At 42.9% G+C, this 13,747-nt stretch overlaps 1 protein-coding gene across 1 annotated transcript in view; it reads right to left on the bottom strand.

Moving 5' to 3' along the window:
- Fto (FTO alpha-ketoglutarate dependent dioxygenase) overlaps window positions 1-13,747 on the bottom strand; it is a 348,908-nt gene that overhangs the window by 232,425 nt on the left and 102,736 nt on the right. The window lies entirely within an intron of this gene.

Genomic DNA, 13,747 nt, shown 5'->3' with positions numbered 1-13,747 from the left:
TGGAGGGAGGGAGGGAGGGAGGGAGGGAGGGAGGGAGGGAGGGAAGAAGGGAGGGAGGGAGGGAGGAAGAGAGGGGGAGAGGAGATATTGCTCTAGTGACATAAAACTAAGTGATTAAGTACATTATCCTTTCATAGAACCTAAATATAATGGGACTAGAAGCTACTTTGTCAACATTATATAACACAGACCTGCCTCAGCCTCAAAGCCAACATTCGAACTGTGACCAGATCTAAGGACTGGAGAAGGGTGCTGTGTGGCCGCTTATCCTCAGTTGGTAGAACTGTTGGAGAAGGACTAGGAAGTAGGAACCTCCTAGTCCTAGGAGCATCACTGGGTCTCTCTCTGTCCCTCCTCCTCCAGCTCTTCCTTCTCCTCCTCCTCCTCCTCCACCTCATGTGAAGGAGATGTAAGCACTCAGTTACTACTCCAGTGCTATGCCTGCCTACCTGCTGCCCTTCTCCCAACCATGATGGTAATGGTCTCTAACCTTCTGGAACTGTGAGCCCACAAACTAAATGCTTTCTTTTTTAAGTGGTCTTGGTCATGGTGCCTCGTTGCAGAAATAGAGAAATAAATAATACAGAAGCTTAGCAACACAGACATCTATCACTAGTCTGGTGGGAACCACCCACACATGGCATCAAATTAGAGCAGCCCTAAGCTTGGAGGGTAGGCTGAGCTGACAAAGCTCCTGTTTTACAAGCACAGAACTGGGTCAGTTCCCCAGAACTCACATACAGATGTCCAATGTGGACATCTTTAATGTAAACACCTGTCATCCCAGCACTGGCGAGGTGAGCACACATGGTCCCTATGGCTCCATGACTAACCAGTCTAGTCTCACTGGTGAGCTCTAGGCCAATGAGAGGCTCTCCCTCAAAGGAGACGAGCAATCTTCCTAAGGAGAACCCTCACGGTTAGACTCCAACCTCCTAGCACATGTGCACACACAAACACATATACACTTGCACACACAATTCACATACACACAATACAATGAAACACAATGAAAACATCAGTTCTCCCTTAATTCACCTATAAATCAAAATGAAATAATCAAAATGAAGATAAAAAATTATTATTTTATTTGAGCAGCATTGTTAACTAGTACCCCACCCCTCCTTTTCCATAGGGGACACATCTCAAGGATCCCAGTGCAAATGTGAAGCCTAGAAAGTATGTTTACACATATGCATACCCATGATGTTTATTTTATAAATTGGTCACAATAAGAAATTAATAATAATTACAAAATACAGCTATTGCAGTAAGATGGGCTAATAAAAGCTGCAGGGTGGTGGTGACACATGCCTTTAATCCCAGCACTCAGGAGGCAGAGGCAGGTGGATCTCTGTGAGTCTGAGGACAGCCTGGTCTACAGAGTAAGTTCCAGAATAGCTAGGCTATCCAGAGAACCCAGTTGGAAAGATGGGGGAAGTATCTGAAAATATTCTCTGTTTCTATGGCTATCTCTCTGTATTGTAAAACATTTCCTGGACTTTAGCTTTTCATTGAATGCAAACACTTCATCGTTCCTCTTTGGCATCTACAAGCCACCAGCACCAAATGATTTAGATATGGGACTACTGTGAAGAATAACAAAGTATAGCTAAACATTACAGCACTGCAGTATAGCCACCGCAGATCTGATTAGTGCAAGTTACTTAAAGACTAAGGCCTTAGTCTGAACAGCTTGGAGATGCTGGAACGCGGGGGAGTCATCTAGGGCAGGACACTATGCTACCCAGGAGGTACACAAAGTAAGATACTAATTGTTTATTTCTATCTTTCCATTTAATAGTTTCAAACCATAGCTCACCAGAGACAGACAAAACTCCAGAAATTCAAATTACAGATGAAGGGAGATCATTGCATAAAGAAAAGTATAAATGAACAAGGACAGCCAAGAGATTCTTGTCTTAATAAACCAACAGCCCTTACACATCAACAATGGGCAATGTTACAGAGGCAGAACATAAAAAAGGAGCCAGGGGATGAAAGTCTCACACACACACACACACACACAAGTTCAGAAAGACAACAGTGAAAAGATTTTCAACCTAATACATAAAAGAATGCAAATTAAACTTAGAAGAACTATTTTACCACCCATCAAAACAGAAGATACTGTTCATGTCTTCACCTTAAAAGTGTTGGTTAGAGTGTGGCAACCTGGCTAACCCTACCCTCTGTGGCGGACAGTCTGGCAACATACATTAAAGTTGTGAATGCAGAAGCCTTTGATCCTTGTAAGAATTCTACTGTTAGGCATGTATACTATAGTCCCTACTTGCAGAGTGACAGTGACAACTGAGCAGGCATTGTAGCCTGTACTGTTTGCTATAGTATTAACTTGAAAGCTGAAAAACCAGAAATACCTTCAATGTCCTTTAGCAGGCCACTGCTTGAAGAAAGTACAATATGCCCAGACAAGACCATATCACATGGCTATCACCAATAACATGACTCAGCAGTAACATGATACCACCTCACATATATTTCAAAGGAAAAACAACAACAACAACCAAAGGAAAACAACGAAGTGGCTAGAATTTGTATAAAGATGCAGTGCCTGTCCATTTCCAGTAAAATAATCACAATTCATTTTTCTGGATTCAGAGTGGAAGAGGCACATAAAGGAGCAGACGGCGCCTTCTCACATTCGCTGTTGGAATGGCCCTACATAAAAACTCTCCAAGTTCATTCAGGAAATATTTATTGAGCACTTGCTATATCCTTAGAACTGTGCCAGGCACTTGGAGTATCTCTAATTGAAGTAATGAACACAGCCTGGGTAGAGCTTTCCTTCTACTGGGGCCATTAGTGGTCAGTACTGGTAATCAGTAAGACAGCATTTCAAATGTAAATGCCATCACACTTTAACCCTCTGGTCTGCAGTCTGGGCAAGGTCTGCATTTTGTCTTCAGTCCTCTGGTGACTGGGAGACAGAGGCCATGGGTGGACACTTGCACTGAGTGGCTTTCAGTTCCCACAACCCAGTCCTGTGTTAAGTGGTGGGGAAACAAAATGTAAGGAAAAAAAAAACCCTCAAACATCTATTTGTTTTTAAAAGAACGAACAGAGCTGGAGAGAAGGTTCAGAGGTTAAGAGACCTGCTGCTCTTTTAGAGGAGCCAGGTTTAGTGTCCAGCATCCACAGTGACTCACAACCGCCTAGTACGCCACTTCCAGCGGATCTGATGGCATCTTCTGGCCTCCACAGGCTCCTGCAGGCAACACATGTGATGCACAGAAACTCACACAGGTAAACACACACATAAATAACATGTTTTAAAAATAAATTTTAACAAAGAATATAACACTGCTGCTAAAGTAGAATAAACACTAAAGAGTTTGAGAGACGCTTCAATGAGGACCCTAAAGGTCAAAACAGAATTCCTAGAGAAAATGCGACTTAAACGTAAGAGCAAACAGATTGGCAGGGATACTGGAGGGGCCACCGAAGACAAAGCGATGTAAAGTCGGATGCCATAAAAACAGACAGAAGAGCGCACATTACTAGTTCAACCATGTACACATCACCCAACAATCCCAAAGTGCCCAGATTGCAGCCAGGGTACGCCCATATAGCATCCCTACATCCTGAATATCTTCCTCTACAGCAACCATATACAAGGGTTCTAAGCAGAGAAAGGAGGGGAAAGACAGAATGAAGTAGAGATAGATGGAAAGAAAGGAACTTCCTTTATGACTATTGATTTACATTACTTTACGTACAAGGAAAAAGAACAGACCAAAAGCCAGGTCTCTGCAGGGAAGAATGCTAACAAATGGCCTTAAGGCGGTGTCTGACTTTCTTCAGTTCTCTGATCTGAATCTGAAGGTCTATGGTCATATTAGCAGACGCTAAGCCTTTTTCATCTTTGTTCTTTTTCTCAATACATGTTCCCTGGCCCCAGATACATCTGTGGCCCAGGCTTGCTTCAATGTCACAGTAATTCTCCTGCCTCTGTCTCCCAAATGCTGTGAATACAGGCTCTGCCCAGATGCACTACGTTTTCATAGCTTCAGAGTCAAGGGGAGCTTTAAATTCATTTCTCTAAGAATATCACCATGTAATAACAAGCCCAAAGCTACTTCCTAGTAAAGATTTTTTAAAAAATTTTTATAATAATTAATAATAATTAAAAAGAAAATTTACTATCAGGGCACAGCTGACTTCCCAACTGTGGCCTTTTGAACTTTTGGGGAGAATCTGAAGGAAACAGTCACTGTGGACAAGAGGAGGGCTGCACCAGCACCAGCACAGCACTGCCAGCAGGTGGGATGTATTCTGAGAGCTTCTTTTTATGCATAATGCACTGCTACACTTGAGAACACTGGAATTGGCTAAGGAGAGCTAGTGAACCTGAAAAGAATGGAAAGGTACTCAGTTTTAAACAAGTCTAAATTAATTAGCAACTGATGAAAAGCACTCTGGGAAGGGATGGAGAGAAGGCTCAGTGGTGAAGAGCTGCTCTTCCAGAGGGCCAGATTTGATTCCTTGCACCAACATGGCAGCTCACAACTGTCTGTTAGGGGATTTGACACCCTCCCCTGATCCAGGGGCACAGGCATACACATACATACAAGTAGGCAAAGCATCCTTACACACAGAATAAAATTAATAAACCTTTAAAAAAAAACTGGATAAAAATCCAAATTTCAACTATTCTTGAACTGTCAGAGAATGTATCTCTGACACAGTAAAGAGGTAAGACCCAGCCAGCCCTCTGTCAAAGGCACGTCTTCTTTGCTAGCCAGAGCCCCTGCAGACATTTCATGTCACTCATTTGGGATACCTTTTTCTGGACCCCACAGTCTCTAAGGTATGCTTTATAGCTAGGACACAGTGTGACTCTACCTGCATATGAGTCTCATGGCGAGCTTCCTAACTCATTCAACTAGAACCCACTCAGAGTCATTCCCACGCCCATGGCCGCTTTCACACCACAGCAAGGTGGCCAGGGGACACTGAGACCACAACCCCCACACTACCCCCACAGTAGTTATCATTAGACCATTTATTGAAAACACTTGCTGACCTCTTTTATGGACTCTGGATATTGGTAATTTGGCAGAGATATCACTGATAAACACCAACCAAACTGAATCTGAACAAAATCACAATGACATCATATGACTAACACCTGAAGGTCGAGCATGGTTAACAACATCCAACCTAATAAAGTAATTAAAGCTGTAGCAGTTGGTCGTCAGCTCTTTAGCAAGGGAATACTGATTCGAGAAAGCACATGCTTACATTTTTGCTACTCCAAGGTTGCAATATGCTTTGTCCAGGTGCCCTTTAAATTAACAGACCTGGTAACCAGCAAAGAGCAAGCACACCTGCGTAGGTCTGTGTGTGCCGCTGAGTGCTCACATCCTGCAGGCTAACAGGACAGTGGCCTACCTTCCCCTCTGACTTTCATCCTGGCACTTCTCTTGTGGCATCAGTCAGGCCCTGAACCACAATCAGAGACACCAATAGTACTCAGTGCTTCCCAGTGCCCCCCGCCCCCGTAACATAAACCCAGCTCCTTTAAAATGAGCTCATGGAGGTGTTGTTTGGTGGAGGGTTCTTTCCCATCAGGCTATGTAGGAAAGCAAGTTGTCCGTGTGATACATTTTTTATTGCTTATGTACGGTGTTGCTCACTTTCTCTCAGAAGTCAACTACAGCAACTGCCACGTATTACTCTTGCCCTGCGCATTTGAAATAGGAAGAGGCATGGCTCCCACTTGCCCTTCAGCCTCAGTACTCTTGGAAGGATTTTAAGTGCCTCTGTTTGTCTGGCACATGCCAAGTGCCCACGAACTGCACTCGTAAAGAAGTAAAAGGATTTGACAGAATTCAGAAGAATAGAAGTTTGAAGGCCAAAGTTCAAATATTCAAATCATCCCCAAATTTCACCACTTTGATTTGGTTTTGGTTTTTGTTTTGTTTTTCCATCCAAAATAGTTTTAGAGGAAAAATGACTCCATTTAATGATAAATGAAGCCAAATACTTTGTGTACATTTTAAAGTTATATGCAACTACACTGTTATACAAGAAACAAAGCCAGAATCATCAGTACAGATTAAAGTATTAATCAAAACATAACTCAAAAATTGCATGATATATACATAATTAATACTATATGCCAATATTTTTCCTTATATGTAAGTCTACATATTGAAAACTGTCCCATTTCTTAGCTCTTCGTTCCTAGTCCCTCAGACAACAGCAAAGATTGCAATGCTTCTACCTGTGTAGTTTCTTTGACAATTGCTTTGAACTCACACCTAGAGGTACCTCCTGTTTCAAGTCAAGGATGTTTTGGAGGGAGGGGAAATACGTGGAACTGAAGCCAGGGCCTTGTGCATGCTAGGCATTGTGTGTGCTAACACTGAGATGCAGCAGCGTTCCAATGCCTCAGTTCATAATGCAGGAGAAAGTACAAGTTGAAGATGGTGAGCTGGGGAGGGACACTAATGACATCTGGGACTGACCCACGACACTGTAGGGTCTAGAGTGGGACAGAAGTCAATCCCAAAGGGGAGAGAGATAGAAAGAACCCCCTCCACGCCCCCACACCCAAGAAGGATGTCATGGTTGTGTAAGCACACATTCAATTCTGGGCTGACAATGTCACATGAACAATATGAACTGCTAAGAGTTGGGACTGTAAAGGTAGCTGAAGTCCAGGACGCAGAGGGTATGTGAAGCATCACAAGGAACCTTCCAGGGAAGCAGTGACAAGACACTGTAGGCGTCCTCACTGGTCAGGCCTGGTTTCCAGAATGATCCCCACAGGATGTCACCCAAGTCTCTGTGTGCAGACTTGGTGTTCATTTTCCAGATAACTTCCCAAAGGAACGCAGAATGGGTAGCAGCCACATGGGTAGCATATATGGCAGAGCCTGCAGGCAACATCACAGAAGGACCATATCCTACAAGAGGAAGGTTAGCAGAGGGCTCGCCTCCAAGTCACAGTCTTACAACTCAGAGTAGCCTTCCTTGACTCCTTCCACAGCCACTGAGCAAAGAATGAATGGGCTGAAGAAATGAAAGACTTCAAAAAGTTTGAACAAGGAAGAAAACCAATCCCAGGGCACAAAAGATAAGAAGTCCTCCATTACTTGAGACAAACCAAATGAAGTCCCTTGGCAGAGAGAAACTAACATTAATTGAAAGTTTTCTCGGATTTCATTCAAAATACTGAAACTCCTTACAGAGAAACCTGCAGCCCTTCAGCCTGATGCCTAGTTCTGTCAGCTTTCAGATTAAGGATTTTTGGGGGAAAAGTTTAAGATAAAAATATTCACATACATAAGAAAACCTCATTGCATTACATTTCCTTGACTTGGGGTGGGGGTGATATGGAGAAAGTAGAGAAAAAACTGCTTCTAGCTTCCTTGGCTAAAGCTTCAAAATTACATTACCTGAATAAAACAAGAAACAAGAACAGAAAGGAGAGACATCCCCACACAAATACAGTCTCCGAACCCAAGCCTGTTAGCAGCAGCTGCTGCAGAGCACTCAACAACCTTAGCAGGTAAAACAAACACTGGGGACACTTCCAGCAACCTTTATGTTGTAAGTAACACAGAAGACCGGAACCAGATTGGCTGGACAAAACCACAGCATTTGTCCATCTACTATGCAGACAAAGACCTACCTTGGTACCATGAGACAGTCACCCTTACAAAGGACATCTACAAGGGCCAGGGATGACTGCTTAGAAACCATGAGCTCAGAGAAGCCAGGAACTGAAGAAGAACTGCTCACAGGTTTGGTGCTGTGGGATTCCTGGTCTTAGTACCACTTTTACATTAAGCAGCTAGGCCATGTATAAGCATACTCTTATCAAAGAAAGATCAAGGCACAGGTTATGGTTTTAAGGAGCTTGGTAATTTATTTTCAAACATGCAGAAAACCTATCTAGACTTTTACAAGTCAGGAAGCACTTACTAGATAAAGGGGGCCTTACTAGGATGCATGTGTTTTGTTTTGTTCTTATTTGATTTTTTTTTTTTTGAGACTAGGTTTTTCTGTGTAGCCCTGGCTGTCCTGGAATTCACTCTGTAGACCAGGCTAGCCTCCGACTCACAGAGATCTATTTGCCTCTGCCTCCTGAGTGCTGGGATTACAGATGTGTACCATCCCTATCCAGAGCATGTATTTTATTTCTTGATGTGGGTGCTAGATGAATGGGTATATTTTGATTTAAGAGTAACTCACTAAGTTGTGCATTTATGATATTTATGACGATCCTTTTATAATTTGGTAAGCTGGAAGTTAAGAAAGTCTCAGAGTAGACAAAAATTATTCAGAACTATTGAAAAAAGTAAACAGAAGAGAAGTCTGAACGACCTTCCTATGAATTCTAAAGAAAGCAGAAGAGAAAGAAATAGTCAATAAAGCTAATTCAAGAAAATGTTCAAAACTCTGAGCTGAAGGGTATATAAAATGCAAATATAAGGAAAAATTGTTTCCTGCCATGATTTCTATACCCAAAGTAAATTCACAATTCAAAGAAAAATGAAAATAATTGAAGAGCATCAAAATAAAAAATTGTATCCTGGGTTCAGTGAATACAGGTCATGAAGCCAGACAACCTTAGTTCAATCTCAGGATCATATGGTGGAAGGAGAGAACACATCCTGCAAGATGTTCTCTGACCTCCACATACACAGGATGCCACATACACACACAGAGACACACACAGACACACACACACACATATACACAAAGACATATGTAGACACAGACATACACACAGCATTCCACATGCACGCACACACAGACACACACAGAGACACACATGGAGGCACACATGGAGACACACAGACACACTGTGAAGAAACAAATGTTATTACATCTTGAGAACTTTTCCTCTAGTGTATTGGAGAACATGCTCCACCAAGGCCAGGAAACAAGTAAGAGGGTATAGGTGAGAGGAACAAAGACACAAGAGACAAAATAACTGTCTGTCTGTGCTGTGCTGCAGAGGTTACAGGGGAACAGTGCCATCATGTGCAGAAGGTGGCCAGTCCCAACCAGAGCAGATCAGATGTTTCTGGAAGACCGTCACTCCAAAACTATGAACCTGACAGAAGAGCTGATTCTGGCCTTGCTGAAGGGAGACTTAGACAGTGGTAGAGAGTGGGTGTGAACTTAACTGGTCTTAAGTGCAGAGAACACTGCAAACAGAAAAGGCAAGGTTCCTATTAACACGGGAAATGCTGAACTGTTTAAAGGTAACTTGAGCACAGATTATTCAATGTGCTGAAGAGCATTTTCATAGGCATCATTACTGTGGAGGCTGAGTTTAACCAAAATCATAGCACATCTCAAACAGGAGCAGGGAACTGAGGAGAGTGCATATGCAGCCAGAGGGGCAGAAGAGAGAACAAAGAAAACCCTCAGCTTCCAAACCAGGACCAACCACATGAAAATAGAGTATGTAAAGGCTTCCCAAAACAATCTAGAAAGAAAGAGAAGAATGCCCGCCCCAACCCCAACTGGGAAGTGGAGACAGAGAGGTAAGGAACACATAACTATAGTTCTCTTTAACAAATGTCTGATAGGAATATTTGAGAATTTTAAGTTACGTGACTGGAATAATTCAGTAAAAACTGGAATATCTATCTCGTGCTATGTTCTCACAGTCCTGAGGGGGAGCTGTTCTAAGCAGCATTTTATGAATGAAAAAGAAAAATGGAAGCACAAAGAATTCAGGTAACTTGTCCAAGGTCCTACAACCAATTAGTATACATTATGTTAATAGTACATGATTAAATTGTCTAATTAGTATCATAGTCAGAGAAATCTTTCCACTCTAACTTGTCCACCTCTCCTTTCCTAACTGCATCAGGACAGCATTAAAAATGGATCCAACACTGGAGTCAATAATTAAAAAATCACATACTCGATAAATATAGGGGACCCACAAAGAACTCCAATATGGTTTAATGCAAAATGGTCTCTAAGCTCCTGTGTCTGAGCTAAACACTTGGGCTCCATCTTGGGTTGCTGTTTTAGGAGACTGTGGAACTCTTAGGAGGTGGACTCTCCTAGGAATAAGTAGGTCACTTCCAGGTGTGGCTTGATGTTGACAGCCAGGCTTCACTTCCTTCCTGGCTGGCTCCTGCTCCTGCTCTCGCTGCCTTGCCTTTTCTTTTCAACACCCTCAAAAACTTCGAGCAAAGGTAAATCCTTAACAGCTATGAGAAGACTATTCCAATCTGATAAAATTCCAATTAAAAATGAGCAAAGACCGTACAGACACTTCCCTAAGGATGCCTGAATGGATAACAGCATAGAAACAACGCTCGATATGACCTGCTTACCAAGGAAGTGCATGAAACCAGTGCCATTTCCCACACTAGAAGGCTGCCATCCAGCAACAAGGTCTGGAAGGGAACGTGACTGGTGGAAATATAACACAGTGCAGTTGTTGTAAAAACATAATGTAGTTCCCCCAAAAGAAGCAAAGAAGCGACGCAGAATTATCACTGGCTCCAGTTCCACTTGTGTGTACACAACAGGCATGAAAGAGTAAACGCACGAACTTAAAACTATTCACAGTAGTTAGTATTCATAAAACAAAGATGGAAATGACCTAAATCATGATCAGTTAGAGACTAAATAAGCAAAATGTGACCTAATAGCTTTCTGTTGTGGGACACACACCATGACCAGCTTAGGGGGCGAGGAGAAGGAGCTTTATTTCAGCTTACACTTCCAGGTCCAAGTTCACCACTGAGGAAGTCAGGGCAGGAACTCACGTAGGAACTAAAGCAGACAGAGATCATGGAGAAATGCTGCTTGCTGCCTGGCTCACTATCTGATTTAAGCTCGTTAAGCATTCTTATACAACACAGGACCTAGGGGTAGGATAGGTACTCCCCCACATTAATTATCAATCAACAAAATTCCCCACAGTCACGCCCACAGGCCAATATGATCTGACCTAGGCAGATCCTCAATTGAGAGCCCCTCTTTCCAGGCAACTCTAGGTTGTGTCAAGGTGGCAATAAAAACTAACCAAAGACCTGGGCATGGTGGCACACACCTTTATCTTAGCACTGTTTGCAGAAGCAGGAAGATTTATATACGACTGAGGCTAGCCTGACCTACATAATGAGTTACAGGCCAGCTAAGGGTCCATGATAAGAGACTGTCTCAAAACAAAACAAGAGCCAAAAACTAACCAGGATAGTGATAGTGCATACACTCTATGTACACATATAATGTATTACTACATGCACACACAATGAAGTGAATAGTATTCAGACATAAAGAGGAACAGAATTCTGAAAAATATTCTAAATATTATTAAGGAAGTATGTTCAATAAAGTAAATGAAAAGGACAAATCCATGGTTTTGCCTACACAAGATACCTAGAGTAGTTAGACAGTAGAGTGCAGTGTCTCATAGACAAAAGGCAGGAAAGGGACCAGAGTCTGACCTCAACAGATGAGGTTGTTTATTAGCACACACAGCAAGGAGAAGCTTATCTCCAAAGAGAATGAAGGAGCCTGCAAGGGGGAGAAAAATCTAGCTGGAACATTCTGTAGAGGTGGATGAGGGGCTTAAGAATGAGAAATGAACGCAGCCATGGGGGGGTACAATGTACAGGTCTGTGGTCTCTCCTTCCCGGAATTGTTTGCTAAAGCAAGACAATCTCAGCAAACATTCCTCTTTGTGGCTGACTGATAACAGTAGAACAAGGTCAGCTGTAACCTCATAGGAATTTTGTTTTTACAACTGAGGCACTCTACCAAAATAGATACAGACAGACAGTAAAACAGTGGTTCCGTGGGGATGAAGGAAGAGAGACTCACGAGTCAGTGTGGAGTAATGAAAACTTCTGGAGACGGACAGTGGTGACTTTAATGCACTGACTGAATGGTATGGTTAAAATAATTATGTAATAACCTGGATGCATAACAACTGTACCATAACAGAGAAGAAAGTAAAACAGGACTGAACTAATAATACTCAGAAATATGGATAAACTTCAAAATAAATATGCTAAGTGACTTAATTCAGGGCAAAACATTTTAAAAGAATATATACATATTTTCACTTGTGTAAACTTTAAGTAATGACAACAAGTAACAAAAAGTAGTATTGTAGGACTTTTGCAGACCTACCTGTGGAATAAAGAAGGCACAGAAAGTCTACAGTTTAAAGCTTAGGCCTTTTGTTGGAGCAGTTTCCCATCTACTGTCTGAACTGAACTGGACTCTTGTAGCAATGTGACCTTCCACAGGCTAGCTCTTCCCCTCCCTGCACCGCTCTGACCCGAGCTCACTCGCTTCCAAGTCTCGATTCTCTCCCTTCAGCTCTCCTCTCCCTGCTTCACTCTCCCTGGAAACTCCACCTTCATACCTCTTGCCCCAGCTATTGGCCTTTAGCTCCTTATTACAACCAATCAGCAGCGATACATCCTTAGGCACAGAGGGCTGTCTGACCTTCAAGTATCTGAGCAGGTGCAGAAGGACAAGCATTTACAAATATAAAGCTGGTGGTGAACCATAGAACTCACAATATCACAATACCTACCAGAATTAAGCTTTCTGCTGGTGTAGAATCCACAATTGAAAATACAGAGACCTTCACACAATGTGAAGGAAAGTCACCCTAACACTGGATCTGTGGATGCCCACAGACAGCAACAGGATTCACCAAGGGTACAAACACACTCCTGGGGCCCTGGTATACTAGCTACCCTGACTGTGACGATGGCTTCACAAGGGCGTCAGAGGGCAATAGTATATAGAGACTATTACATGGCATTTAACCCAACTAAAGCTACTGGGAGAGAGATTTCTCCACCATAGCTGCCTCAAGCCTTCTCTTGACCTGGGACTCCCCTGCTGGTCTTCTTCACCTCTGACACTGACGTCCTGCTACTCTCACGGGATACTACCCTGACATTACCAGCAACTCTACCTGCTCTAATACAGCCAGTGACTGGGTTATTGTGGTAAACCCTTCCAACACTCCATCCTGTTCTCAGTGCTGCCTTCTTTCTACTCAAACTCCTGTGATGGCTCCTGTCTCACTCCAGGTTCAAGCCCAGTACTTCCTATGGCAGCAGAACAAAGGCCTACCCTTTCCCTCCACATTCTCAACAGAGGCAGCGATTTCTGCCTTGCTCCCTGTTGCATGCTAAACTACTACACGACTGCTTGGCAAACAGGAATGTGTACCGACTACTGAGTGAACACAGGACAACTTCCTAGATGGTAAAATGTGGGGAGGAGCACCCAACGTTTAAAGAACCAAGTAAGTTCTGCAAAGAGGTCAAACATTCATCAAATCAGTACCGAGGCCTAAAATAGAGGTGAGAACAACAAATAACACTTTTTTCTCTGTAAAGACACTGGGACAGGAAATTGCTCCTCCCAGAAAAAAAAAATGGTAATGGGGGATGGGAAGATGCTTCAGTGGGTAAGAATCCTTGCTCTACAACTATCAGGACCTGAGTTCAAACCCCCAGTGCGCATGTAACTGTGTAACCTCCGCATGGGGGCAATGAACTTCCAGCTCACTGAGAGATCTTGTCTTAAGGCAATAGGGGGAGAGGACTACCCACTGTCCTTCTTTACCCTCCATATGTACATTCTCAAGCAGAATATCTGCACATCCATCTGTGTTGGGTTGTGTGTGTGTGTGTGTGTGGTGTGTGTATGTGTGTGTGTGTGTGTGTGTGTGTGGTGTGTGTGTGTGGTGTGTGTGTGTCTGTGT

The sequence above is a fragment of the Grammomys surdaster genome, unplaced genomic scaffold (genome assembly GCF_004785775.1).
Source record: "Grammomys surdaster isolate TR1022 unplaced genomic scaffold, NIH_TR_1.0 125739, whole genome shotgun sequence".
NCBI classification, from domain to species: domain Eukaryota; kingdom Metazoa; phylum Chordata; class Mammalia; order Rodentia; family Muridae; genus Grammomys; species Grammomys surdaster.
This window is presented reverse-complemented; position numbering and strand designations above follow the sequence as displayed.